Source organism: Oryx dammah, unplaced genomic scaffold, assembly GCF_014754425.2.
Source record: "Oryx dammah isolate SB20612 unplaced genomic scaffold, SCBI_Odam_1.1 HiC_scaffold_11164, whole genome shotgun sequence".
Classification (NCBI taxonomy): domain Eukaryota; kingdom Metazoa; phylum Chordata; class Mammalia; order Artiodactyla; family Bovidae; genus Oryx; species Oryx dammah.
The window spans coordinates 979488-993133 of record NW_024080557.1 but is presented as its reverse complement, the minus strand read 5'-3'; the positions used below and the strand labels follow the sequence as shown (position 1 = coordinate 993133).

General features: G+C 36.2%; 1 protein-coding gene across 3 annotated transcripts in view; it reads left to right on the top strand.

Moving 5' to 3' along the window:
• Positions 1-13646, top strand: part of LOC120860724 (CUB and sushi domain-containing protein 3) — a 1429922-nt gene that overhangs the window by 1275837 nt on the left and 140439 nt on the right. The gene's annotated exons all lie outside the window — the stretch shown is intronic.

Sequence of the window (13646 nt, the reverse complement as noted above, 5' to 3'; positions counted from 1 at the left end):
AGGGGTTTCAATTTGAGGAATAAGATAATCAATTTTGTATTTTCAAAGTCCCTTTTATTTTAAAAAATGATAAATGCATTGCAGGAAGAGAATATGCTGAAGAAAAGGAGTAGCAATGGTTCAAATGAGAAACTCTGAAGATGGTTATTGTGGTTTTGTAAAAGAAATGTTAAAAGATGTAGGAAAAAATGAGGTCAAACTGAAAGATTTATGGCCAGTTCGGTGTTGGAGATGAGAAAGAGAGAGGTGTAGAGGTTGATTATCATGTTTTGGTGTTTTAATTTTTACTTTAGATCATATCACTTTGTATATGATCATCAGTTCAGTTCAGTCACTCAGTCGTGTCCGACTCTTTGCGACCCCATGAATCGCAGCACGCCAGGCCTCCCTGTCCGTCATCAACTCCCAGAGTTCACTCAGACTCACGTCCATCGAGTCGGTGATGCCATCCAGCCATCTCATCCTCGGTCATCCCCTTCTCCTCCTGCCCCCAATCCCTCCCAGCATCAGAGTCTTTTCCAATGAGTCAACTCTTTGCATGAGGTGGCCAAAATACTGGAGTTTCAGCTTTAGCATCATTCCCTCCAAAGAAATCCCAGGGCTGATCTCCTTCAGAACGGACCGATTGGATCTCCTTGCAGTCCAAGGGACTCTCAAGAGTCTTCTCCAACACCACAGTTCAAAAGCATCAATTCTTCGGCGCTCTGCCTTCTTCACATAGTTTTTCTTTATTTCTTTGGCAAGCTGATTACTTTTTTAGACTTTTTGTTTGATTTTTAGAACTCAGACATGAATTAAATAAATATCAGCATAAGTACTTTTATTTATCTGTAATGTTAGACAGCACACCTTGTAGTGGGATCTAGGAACCAAAAGTACTTCCTAATTTAACTAATGATAGTACCAGTTTAGGGATAAGATTTCAGGAATGAAACTCACTCATGTTTGCTATTCAGGGTCTTTTGTGTTTCCATACAGATGGAAACTAGGAATAAAACTACCATATGATGCAGCAGTCCCACGCCTGGACATACACTCTGAGAAATCCACAATTCAGAAAGACATATGTGCCCCACTGTTCACTGCAGCATTATTTACAATAGCCAGGACATGAAAGCAGCCTAAATGTCCATTGAGAGATAAATGGATAAAGAAGTTTTAGTACATATATATAATCGAATACTACTCAGCCATAAAAAGGAATGCAATTGGGCCTTTCATAGTGATGTGGGTTAACCTAGAGTCTGTCATACAGAGTGGAAGTAAGTCAGAAATAGAAAAACAAATGCCATATATTAATGCATATATATGGAATATATAAAATGGTAGTGCAAATTAACATATTTACAGGGCAAGAATAGATACACAGATGTAGAGAACAGACTTGTTGACATAGTGGGGGAAGGAGAGAGTGGGACAAATTGAAAGAGTAGTATTGACATATATACACTACCATGTGTAAAACAGATAGTAAGAAGCTGCTGCATAACACGGGGAGCTCAGCTCAGTGCTCTGTGATGACCTAGACGGGTGGGATAGGAGGTGTGGGTGGGATGGAGGCTCAAGAGGAAGGGGATACATGTACATTTATAGCTGATCTACATTGTTGTACAGCAGAAATTAACAAAACATTGTAAACCAATTATACTCTGGTTTAAAAAAAGAATGAAACATATGAAAGGTTCATTTGGTACTGCTGCTGCTGCTGCTGTCGCTTCAGTCATGTCCGACTCTGTGTGACCCCATAGACAGCAGCCCACCAGGCTCCCCCATCCCTGGGATTCTCCAGGCAAGAACACTGGAGTGGGTTGCCATTTCCTTCTCCAATGCATGAAAGTGAAAAGTGAAAGGGAAGTCGCTCAGTCGTGTCTGACTCTTCGCGACCCCATGGACTGCAGCCTACCAGGCTCCTCTGTCCATGGGATTTTCCAGGCAAGAGTACTGGAGTGGGGTGCCATTGCCTTCTCTGTCGTTTGGTACTACTTGCAACATAAGGAAAAAAAAAAAAAAAGGTAGATGGATACAACATTTATATGTATGTAATCATCCAATCATCAGTCAGTAAACTTTATATTTTATAGTCAGCTTATTAGCCTTCTTATTTTTATCCACAAATTCCTTTTGACATGTAACATAACATATTTGCAAGTATAACATAATGGTAGCCAAAATCTTGCCTACCATACTGGAACACTGAGTATAGGCCTAGTCAACAGACTAAGGATGTACTGAAGAAATTTTGAAGAGAATTGAAGAGATTCATGAATAAAAGTTCAGTTTGGGTAAAGATTTTTTTCTGTCAGTAAAAGATGTTAAAAGTTATTGAAGGATTATGTAATCCTTTCTGGAAACTTCTGAATTTAGGAATACACACTTGTCTTCCAAGGTGACTTTGAAAGCTGTTTTCCAAAGGATTTAGAAATGGGTTAAATGCCTTGTCAAAGTTATTTATTTGCCAGTTAGGATTTAGAGGTTAGACAAACTATCATAATCAATAAAAAACTGACTATAAATTCAGTGTTCTCTTAATACATATTCCAGATATGTAATTCAGAAGAAATATTCTGTAGCAGACAAAAATTATTTAGAATCTCATTTTTACATCTATTCTAATCTTTGGTTTCCACAGATGGAAAACATTTGAATTTGAGTAATAAAATTCTAGAAAACGGAGATTAATATTTCTACCCTTTGGTCTTAAAATACTTTTAAAAATCTTTTTCCAGCTTTATTGAGAAATAGTTGACATACATCAATGTTTAAGGTATACAAAAAAGGTGGTTGAATTTATATATGTTGTGAAATGATTAATACAATAGGTTTAGTTAACATCTATCCGTCTCATATAGATGCAGTAAAAAGAAAGGAAAAAAAGCATTTCTCCGTGTAATGAGAACCTTTAAGATCTACTCTCTTAACAAACATATATCATAGAAAAGTGTTAACTATAGCCATTGCGTCGTTTGTTACACCCCTAGTTACATTACACTCATTTATCTTTTGACTTGAAAGTTGTACCTTTTGACTACCTTCATGAGTATATTTACTAGTATTTCAAACTGTACTATCTTAGAGGTTGTAGTTCCACAAATCAGGGTAAACTTTCTAAGTTACACACAAAGTGAGATAATAAATATAAATTTGGAAATATTCTCGATTACATTTTTCTGAGACGTTCATATATTCTATTAATTTTATGCTATTAAATTACCTGATATACAATGAGATAGCTGATATTAATGAAAAGATTTTTTAAAAGTCAGTTTTTCTTTCTGTTAATAAGAAAAGAGATTGGACATTGAAGAGAAAGAAGGCAGGCAGAAGACACGTTTGCCTACCAACTTTGGAAGGCCGCAAATATTTATACCAGAGTTCTGGAATTTAGAGGATACAGTTTTCTTTGCTTAATCAAGACAAACTGAAAAACACTTATTAAAAGAGTCTGATTTACATTGTTCTATTTTCTGATATGAGTGATCATAAGTTGACACGAAGATGCATCATTATTTGTATTGATAATTGTTCTGGTTTAAGAGTCATGTGTACTACTGTAGTTAGGTGTACTAGTGTTCTGTTTCAGTAGTCATGTAAATAGATGTAGATGCTCTGAGTTAGTATATTTTTTCCAACATTGTTCACATTCTTTCTGTTTCCTGATCCACAAGAACACTAGAAGGTAGGAATCTATTCATCAGTTTGTGTGTGTGTGTGTGTGTGTGTGTATTTTAAACATATGTGATTCTGGTTATAATTGTATGTCTTGCATAAATGTATTTGTTCCTAGGGAAAATGTTCCTAGTGCTTGGAATACCGTTAATTGTATCAATGTTGGTTCAGTTCAGTTTAGTTCAGTCGCTCAGTCGTGTCTGACTCTTTGTGACCCCATGAATCGGAGCACGCCAGGCCTCCCTGTCCATCACCAACTCCCGGAGTTCACTCACACTCATGTCCATCGAGTCAGTGATGCCATCCAGCCATCTCATCCTCTGTCATCCCCTTCTCTTCCTGCCCCCAATCCCTCCCAGCATCAGAGTCTTTTCCAATGAGTCAGCTCTTCACATGAGGTGGCCAAAGTACTGGAGCTTCAGCTTCAGCATCATTCCCTCCAAAGAAATCCCAGGGCTGATCTCCTTCAGAATGAACTGGTTGGATCTCCTTGCAGTCCAGAGGACTCTCAAGAGTCTTCTCCAACACCACAGTTCAAAAGCATCAATTATTCGGCGCTCAGCTTTCTTCACATTCCAACTCTCACATCCGTACATAACCACAGGAAAAACCATAGCCTTGACTAGACGGACCTTCTTCCACAAAAAGAACCCGTAGTTTCTAGTTGCTCTGTCACTTGAATTCAGGTCCAGCCTCATCATTTTGAAATGATCATTTGATTGTAACATGCATATGCAGTTTTCCTCATACTTCCTATTTATGGAGGCACACTTTTAAATCTCACTAATGAAAAATCCAGCACCTTCCCTGGTAGCTCAAGCAGTAAAGAGTCTGCCTTCAGTGAAAGAGGCCCAGGTTCGATCCCTGGGTTGGGAAGATCCCGTGGTGAAGGAAATGGCAATCCACTCCAGTATTTTTGCCTAAAACATCCCATCGACAGGGGAACCTGGCAAGCTACGGTCCATGGGGTCACGAATAGTCGAACACGTCTGAGCCTCTTCACTAGCACCTAATGGAAAATCCTAGAGGGACTGTGAACATTTATAAATCAATGAACAGTTTTGGTCTTGAACTTATAAAATGAACTTATTTTAAAAGGGGAAACTATGTAGTATTGTATTTGAAAATTTAGGGGTGCTCAAAGATCTCAGGATGTAGTTTCTGAGGAAAACAAAGGTAATGTCACCATAATGAATAATTTTTTCCCTCCTCCCACACCTGAGATCATTCATTATATCTACTACTAATAATTTTGCTGTAAATCTTATAAAAACTCAGGTGGCCTGAAAACATCTTTCCATCTTGTACAATAGTTGGATGGCTAGTCTGAATACCCAAATTATAAAAATAGTTGTAAAATAGTCAATGCTCAGGAATGTATTCATTTAAATGTAGTTTATAAATAACAAAAGGTTTCAATTCAACACAATAGTTATTTTCTTGCTTTCCTTCCTTGAGCAATATGCTTAGGACCTAATGCATTAGGTCTTAAGTTTATTTTTATAACCATAAAAAATGGGCTAGTTAGATAATTATTTGTGAAAAAATAGTGACTGTAAGATTAATTATATTTTTACCTAAACTAATTATCTTATTCTACTTCATACATATCATCTTGTAACTATTAATTTTAGAAACACCTCCTGTCCAAGTTAAATTGTTAATGTTTTTTGTTTCTAATTTAAATTGCTATTAACCTAGACTATATTACATGCAAGTACGTGTAATTGATCTTTATAAACACATTTCACTCCTTAAGCCTATAAGGCCATTCTAGTGTTGGCATAATTTACTCTTATCCAAATTTATTTCATGATCATCTCATTGATTTTTCATGTCTTTGTGGTATTGATTGAGAGATGGTTCTAAGAGAGTTTCTGAATTCATAAAACATTGTGTTTGTGTAGTTGTAAAGTTTCTGTAGTTATATCTTGAGCTATTATAGTAACACTGCTCCTGGTCTTCTGGATTTTCTTACGGAAGCTTCTCTTTGTAAGTCAATCACAAAACTGAAGGTACTTAAGTTTGGGGCTTTATATAAATCTTTATATGTGTTTTTTATATTACTAGAATATTTATGTGAGATCTATTGGTCTTAAACATACAGAGACATGCTTTCATGACAAAAAAAAAAAAAAAATATATATATCCTTTATCTAGAATCCAAATGTACAACCTAACTTCCATGCTTAAAATCATTCAGTAATGCTAGTTAACATTTTTTGAGGGCATCCTATGTTCCTGAAACTATCTAAGTATTATACATGTATTGTTTTCTTTATGCATCAAAATATTCATGTGAAGTTGGTATAATTTTGCATCTATTTTATAGATGAGGAAACTGAGACAGAGAGATTATCTCAGATTTTTACCAAGAAAAGGCAAGAAACTAGTGGAACCAGGATGCACACAAACTCTGAATTTTACCTCCATTAACCACAGTAGGAAAATACAACCTTCTACATTGATTAAGATTACACGATTGTTTATATAGTCTATATCCTGTCTCCCTTTTCAGCTTCATTTTTAACTGCCCTTCCAAAAACACTATAATATGTTTTACAAAAATGCTCCCCTTTTTTTTCCATAAAAGAAGGAAAAATAACTTAAAACATTATCCACTTAACATGCCAAGCCAGCATACTCACTTTCCCCTTCGTTATTATGAACTGATAAAATATATCGTTTTTTGGACTCACATAGGTTAGTTCCTATGAAATAATTATTTAAATAGAAGACAGCCTTCATATATTGTGATTTTTCTGCTACAATGAAGCCATCTTTTAAAACAACCCCCTCTCTAGCTCCACCCAGAATTTCTTCAGAGCATGGTTGCTTATGTTGCTAATTGATCTTTGCATTTCCAGCATGTGTGTAACACAGTAAGAATATACAATTGGTACCAGTAATTGCTCATGTAATGAATGAATGGTCCCTACCTGCCAGATTCTATTTATCATTTTACTTATCTTTATTCTTTAGACTAAAATTTTATAGGTAGAATCTATCCCTGGGGTTTCCCAGGTGGCTCAGTAGTAAAGAATCTGCCTGCCAGTGCAGGAGATGCAAGAGACACGGGTTCGATCACTGGGTGGGAAAGAGCCCCTAGAGTAGGAAATGGCAGCCCACTCCAGTATTTCTTACCTGGAAAAGTCTGTGGACAGAAGATTCCTGACAGGCTGCAGTCCATGGGGGCACAAAGAGGCAGACATGACTGAGCGACTGAGCACACACACAAACACACATCTATTACTGAGTACTCGGTTTTTCAGAATACTGCTAGGTCAAATGTTAAATAGGTAAACATAAGTAAGAAAATATGAGAATCAGGGTAAACATGAGCGAAGCCTGTGCCACATATTTCTAAACTTACACTGCTACTCGTCAGTGACTTTTTTTTAAAATTTATTTTAACTGGAGGCTAATTACTTTACAATATTGTAGTGCTTTTTGCCATACATTCACATGAATCAGCCATGGGTGTACATGTGTTCCCCATCCTGAACCTCCCTCCCACCACCCTCCCCATCCCATCCCTCAGGGTCATCCCAGTGCACCAGCCCTGAGCACCCTGTCTCATGCATGGAACCTGGACTGGCAATCTATTTCACATATGATAATATACATGTTTCAATGCTATTCTCTCAAATCATCCCACTCTTGCCTTCTCCCACAGAGACCAACAGTCTGTTCTTTACATCTGTGTCTCTTTTCCTGTCTCGCATGTAGGGTCATCATTACCATCTTTTTAAATTCCATGTATATGCATTGATATACTGTATTGGTGTTTTTCTTTCTAACCTACTTCACTCTGTATAATAGGTTCCAGTTTCATCCATTTCATTAGAACTGATTCAAATGCATTCTTTTTAATAGCTGAGTAATATTCCATCATGTACCACAGCTTTCTTATCCATTTGTCTGCCGATGGACATCTGAGTTGCTTCCATGTCCTGGCTATTGTAAACAGTGCTGTGATGAACACTGGGGTACACGTGTCTCTTTCAATTCTGGTTTCCTTGGTGTGTATGCCCAGCAGTGGAATTGCTGTGTCATATGGCAGTTCTATTTCCAGTTTTTCAAGGAATTTCCATACTGTTCTCCATAGTGGCTGTGCTAGTTTGCATTCTGACCAACAGTGTCCGAGGGTTCCTTTGTATCTGCACCCTCTCCAGCATTTATTGTTAGGAGACTTTTTGATAGCAGCCATTCTGACCGGCTCAAGATGTTACCTCATTGTGGTTTTGATTTGTATTTCTCTGGTCATGAGTGATGTTGAGCATCTTTTCATGTGTTTGTTAGCCATCTGTATGTCTTCTTTGAAGAAATGTCTGTTTAGTTCTTTGGCCCATTTTTTGATTGGGTCGCTTATTTTTCTGGAATTGAGCTGCAGGAGCTGATTGTATATTTTTGAGATTAATTATTTGTCCATTGCTTCATTTGCTATTATTTTCTCCCATCCTGAAGGCTGTCTTTTCACCTTGCTTATAGTTTCCTTTGTTGTGCAAAAGCTTTTAAGTTTAATTAGGTCCCATTTGTTTATTTTTGCTTTTATTTCCATTACTCTGGGAGGTGGATCATAGAGGATCCTGCTATGATTTACATCAGAGAGTGTTTGGCTTATGTTTTTCTCTAGGAGTTTTATAGTTTCTGGTCTTACGTTTAGATCTTTAATCCATTTTGAGTTTATTTTTGTGTATGGTGTTTGAAAGTATTCTAGTTTCATTCTATACAAGTGGTTGACCAGGTTTCCCAGCACCACTTGCTTTTGAAGTTGAAATTGTTCTGTCTGAAAAACTTTATTGATAGACATTTATGTTACATGTTGTTATTCAGTCGCTCAGTCATGTCCTACTCTTTGCAACCCCATGGACTGTGGCATGCCAGGCTTCCCTGTCCTTCACTATCTCCTGGAGTTTGCTCAAATTCATGTCCATTGGGTTGGTGATGCTATCTAACCATCTCATCCTCCAGTGTGCTCTTCTCCTGCCTTCAATCTTTCCCAGTACCAGGGTCTTCTCCAGTGAGTCGGTTGTTTACATCAGGTGGCCAAAGTATTGGAGTTTCACTTCAGCGTCAGTCCTTCCAATGAATATTTAGGGTTTATTTCCTTTAGGATTGACTAGTTTGATCTCCTTGCTATCCAAGGGACTCTCAAGAGTCTTTTCCAGTACCACAGTTCAAAAACATCCATTCTTTAGCTTTCAGACTTCTTTATGGTCCAACTCTCACATCCGTACATGACTACTGAAAAAACAATAGTTTTGACTGTAAGGACCTTTGTTGACAAAGTAATATCTCTGCTTTTTAATATGCTGTCTAGGTTTGTCATAGCATTTTTTCAAAGGAGCATGCATCTTTTAATTTCATGGCTGCAGTCACCATCTGCAGCAATTTTTGAACCCAAGAAAATAATATCTGTCACCGCTTCCTCTTTTCTCCCTTCTGTTTGCCATGATGTGATGGGACCAGATGCCATGATCTTAGCTTTTTGAATGTTGAGTTTTAAACCAACTTTTTCTCTCTTCCTTCCTCATTAAGAGGCTCTTTAGTTCCTCTTCACTTCCTGCCATTAGAGTGGGATCATCTGCATATCTGAGTTTGTTGGTATTTCTTCCAACAATCTTGATTCCAGCTTGTGCTTCATCCAGGCAAGCATTTTGCTTGATGTACTCTGCATATAAGTTAAATAAACAGAGTTAAAATATACATTTAAATGTTACATAATAATATGTGACAAGTTTTCTTTAGTATATTAGTTAATACAAGGTACATTCTGTTGAAAAAGTCTGTATACTTAACATTGTTGATTTCTCCAAGTCCTGCAACTAGTAGGCCAGCTCATATTGAATTCATCCTTTATCACCAACTTCTACATTATTCTCAAGCCATTATCTTATAATGATAAATATTAAATGCCAAGTGATAATTCTAACATATTAAAAAAATCATTAAATGTGGTGTAAACCTAGAAATAATAGTTATTTTATATCAATTATTTAGAGAAAAATTTTAAATTGAAGACCTGCAGTATTTTTAAAATAAGATCTTCACTATCATTGAATACAAGCACTGGTCCAAAGACATATGATTCAGTTCCTGTTGATTTCTCTTGCATGCATGCTAAGTCACTTCAGTCATGTCCGATATTTTGCAGCCCTATGGACTGTAGCCTGCCAGGCTTCTCTGTCCACAGGAGATTCTCCAGGCAAGAATACTGGAGTGGGTTGCTATGCCCTCCTCCAGGGGATCTTCCTGACCCAGGGATCAAACCTGTGTATCTTAAGTCTCCTGCATTTGCAGGAAATAAATCCAGGATTTTTGGTTATTTTCAATAAATTTGTACATGGGTTGTCATATCAAATTCATAAAGTGTTTTTTTTTTTCATTTTTACATAACAGTCTTACTGGGAGTCTTAGCAATAATTAAACTTTCTTCTTCCCCCTTTCTCCCTATCTCATTGCATTAAGGACTTACTAAAATCATTATGGAATACTATAGTATATATTCAAAATGATCAAATACAAATGTTATGATTTACACCATTTTCTCCTTCAGATTGCTTTGTGAATAAAATTGGAAAGAATATTTTTGCTTACAAATAAATTTTTGAAATTGGAGGACTGAGGTTTTAATGTTTACAGCTAGGGTAACTGCCCACAGTAATTTAATAGCATATATAATTAATTCTGTGCAACTTTTGATGTGGATTTTTCCTTGTATTCATTTCTGTTTGTTTTTGGCTATAGCACTTAATTCATTGAACCAATTCTCATTAAAAAAGTTCACTCAAAGAGCATCTTTGATAGCCAGAGACATAATTTTACAAAATTTATACCCTTAAAGATGAAAATGACCCAATATGTTGATTGGCTAAGCTTAGTCAAGCAGGAGAGAGCTGTTTGAAACATTTTACAAATACCTTTTCTTTGTTGATTCCTGCAAATAACCTACTGGTATTGTTACTTAGAAAGCAATGAAAAATAATAAAGAAGACATTTTTAAAATACTGAATATAATCACTCAGTTTTGTAAATTTACAAAATGACATAAATATGAACTGCAGTTTTTTAAAGATATTTCTGTTTTATTTTCTTTAGTGCATGTGAAATAATTGAATGCAAAAAAATGAGAGGGGTTGTTAATATATGACTTCTCTTTCTTATCTAATTACTTCATTACCTTACTTCCTTCCCTGAGACAATCTTATTAAAGATTGAAATATGTTTTTATACCCCCCAATTCTCTACTAATTCTAATTATCTACTAGATTTTATTGTTATTACTCAGTCACTCAGTTTTATCTGACTCTTTGAGACTCCATGGACTGTAGCATGCCAGGTTTCCCTGTCCTTTACTGTCTCCCACAGTTTGCTCAAACTCATACCCATTGAGTCGATGATGCCACCCAACCATGTCATCCTTTGTCACCCCCTTCTCCTCCTGCCTTCAGTCTTTCCCAGTATCAGGTTAAAGGAAAGATACATCCATCTACTAGATAAGTGACGTTATTATTTGCATTCCATGGTGGCTCAGACGGTAAAGCATCTGCCTCCAATCCGGGAGACCTGGGTTCAATCCCTGGGTCGGGAAGATCTCCTGGAGAAGGAAATGGCAACCCACTCCAGTATTCTTGCCTGGAAAATCCCATGGCTGGAGGAGCCTGCTGTGCTACAGTTCATGGGGTCGCAAAGAGTCTGACATGACTGAGCGACTTCACTTCACTTCACTTCATATAAGTTTTAGAAATGCAGGAATATATAAGAAAGTGCATAAAAATCACCAATAATTTCATATCAAGAATCTTAACTACTGCTAATATTTCACATATTTCCTTTTGGTCATTTTTCTCTGTGATTATTTGCATATAAGAATTTTTAACATGCAAAATTATTATTGCATAGTCTATAGAGTTTATATTATGTTTTAAGTTAAAACTCTTTCATAAATATTTTGCTATATATACATACATTATGGAAAAAAATCTCTCTTAAAAATGAGTCTCATTATTTTGTGGCATCACTGTGCAATATTTTCTTTATCCTCCCAGAGGAGAAAATCAACACTTAGGAAAATTAGTTTTTTATGTATATGACCCTGACTAGAGTACTTGATTGAAAGAAAAGAGAAATGAACATGTACTGAATTTAGCCTTCTTAGCCAAAGTGATCACATAAATGACCTTAATGGTAAAGGATAATAAATGTATTGTTCAGAACATCCAATATACTACTTTTCCTTGTTCTAAAGTAAACTCCCGGAGTTGATGAGGCCTGGCATGCTGCAGTCCATAGGGTCGCAAAGAGTCGGACACAACTGAGTGACTGAACTGAACTGAAATGAACTGAAAAGGAAAGTGAAATCATATTGACCAGAAGTATATGTTTATATCATAACTGTTCTATTTGGTTAATCATTCTTAGAAAGCTTTCTATAAAATCATATGAATTTAATATAAGACCCATTAGTTGATGTTGAATGAGATGAAAGTAAATGTAACACCATTTTTGTCTTTTCCTGGATTTCAAAAGTTATATGGAAAGTGAGACATTAACTCTTAAAATTTTAAAAGTAGGTCACAATTTAAGGATAACTTAACTTTCCTGGTTCTATAAATTCAAGATTACAAAAGATCAAGAAACGTGGAGCTTGACATATGTTTAGAGACCTAGCTAATTGCGGCACCAGCATTGAAATTCTAGTCTATATGACTCAGTCTCCTTTAGGACTGCCTCAAGTGCATTCCTAAATGACCAGTTTACTCCTCGTCTTTACTACCTTACTTCCCAATCTAACTACAGCTCTACCCAGTCACTGCTTTTATTTACTTTTCTATCCTTTAATTTGTACCTACTCTCACCATTATGTTATTAGATAAAATTTCTTCCATTTGCAAAGGCAGATATTTTTATTTATTAAGAAATATAATAGAATGCTCCTTCTTTCTTTTTCTATTCATTCATCTTTACGAAGAATGTTTATTGAGTGCTTCCTTAAGACTGTGTGCTTTAAGTTACCCTTATGAAATTTATATTCTCAGAAGGGGATAAATATTGAATAACTAATTACATAATTATTCATTATTAATTTATGTCAAGTGCAACAAAGATGATGGATGGGGTGGTGTTAAGTATGATGGCATCTATCAGAGAGAAATAACATGGTCAAGGAGTGAAAGAATCTACATGATATTGTCATACTTTTTGTTGTTATTCAGTCACTAAGTCATGTCCAACTCTGCGACCTCCTGGACCATGGCATGCTAGACTTTCCTGTCCTTCACTGTCTTCTGGAGTTGCTTTCCTGAATCTTTGATGCCATCCAACAATCTCATCTTCTGTTGCCCCCTTCTCCTCCTGCCCTAAATCTTTCACAGCATCACGGTATTTTCCAATGAGTCAGCTCTTCACATAAGGTGGCCAAAGTATTGTTATTCTTTAGAATTTAGGTTTTAATGCTTTTTTAATAAATGATTATATACCATGAATATTTATAATGAGTATATACATACGCACATAATGATTTTGGAGTGGTGACTGCTTCCTCTCATCCATTCAGATATGTATTGCATGCATGCTAAGTTGCTTCAGACATATTCAACTCTTTGCAACCCTGTGCACCATAGCCCACTAGACTCCTCTGTCCATGGGTTTCTATAGGCAAGAATACTGGAGTGGGTAGCCATTTCCTCCTCCAGGGTATCTTCCTGACCCAAGGATTGAACCTGGGTCTCTTTCCTCTCCTGCATTGGCAGACAGGTTCTTTACCACTAGCTCCACCTGGGAAACTATCAGATATGTATTAGATTAGCTCAAAATGTGAACTATAGAGAAATAGATAACAAACATTGGCTTCTATTAAAGATAAAAAGGTTTTTGATAGTAATATATTCACATGTTTAAAAAATGTTTTGGCAAAAACATCAAACAATTGTTGAGCTTTTAAATGAATAATTTTAGAAATAAGGCCATTTGCAGAA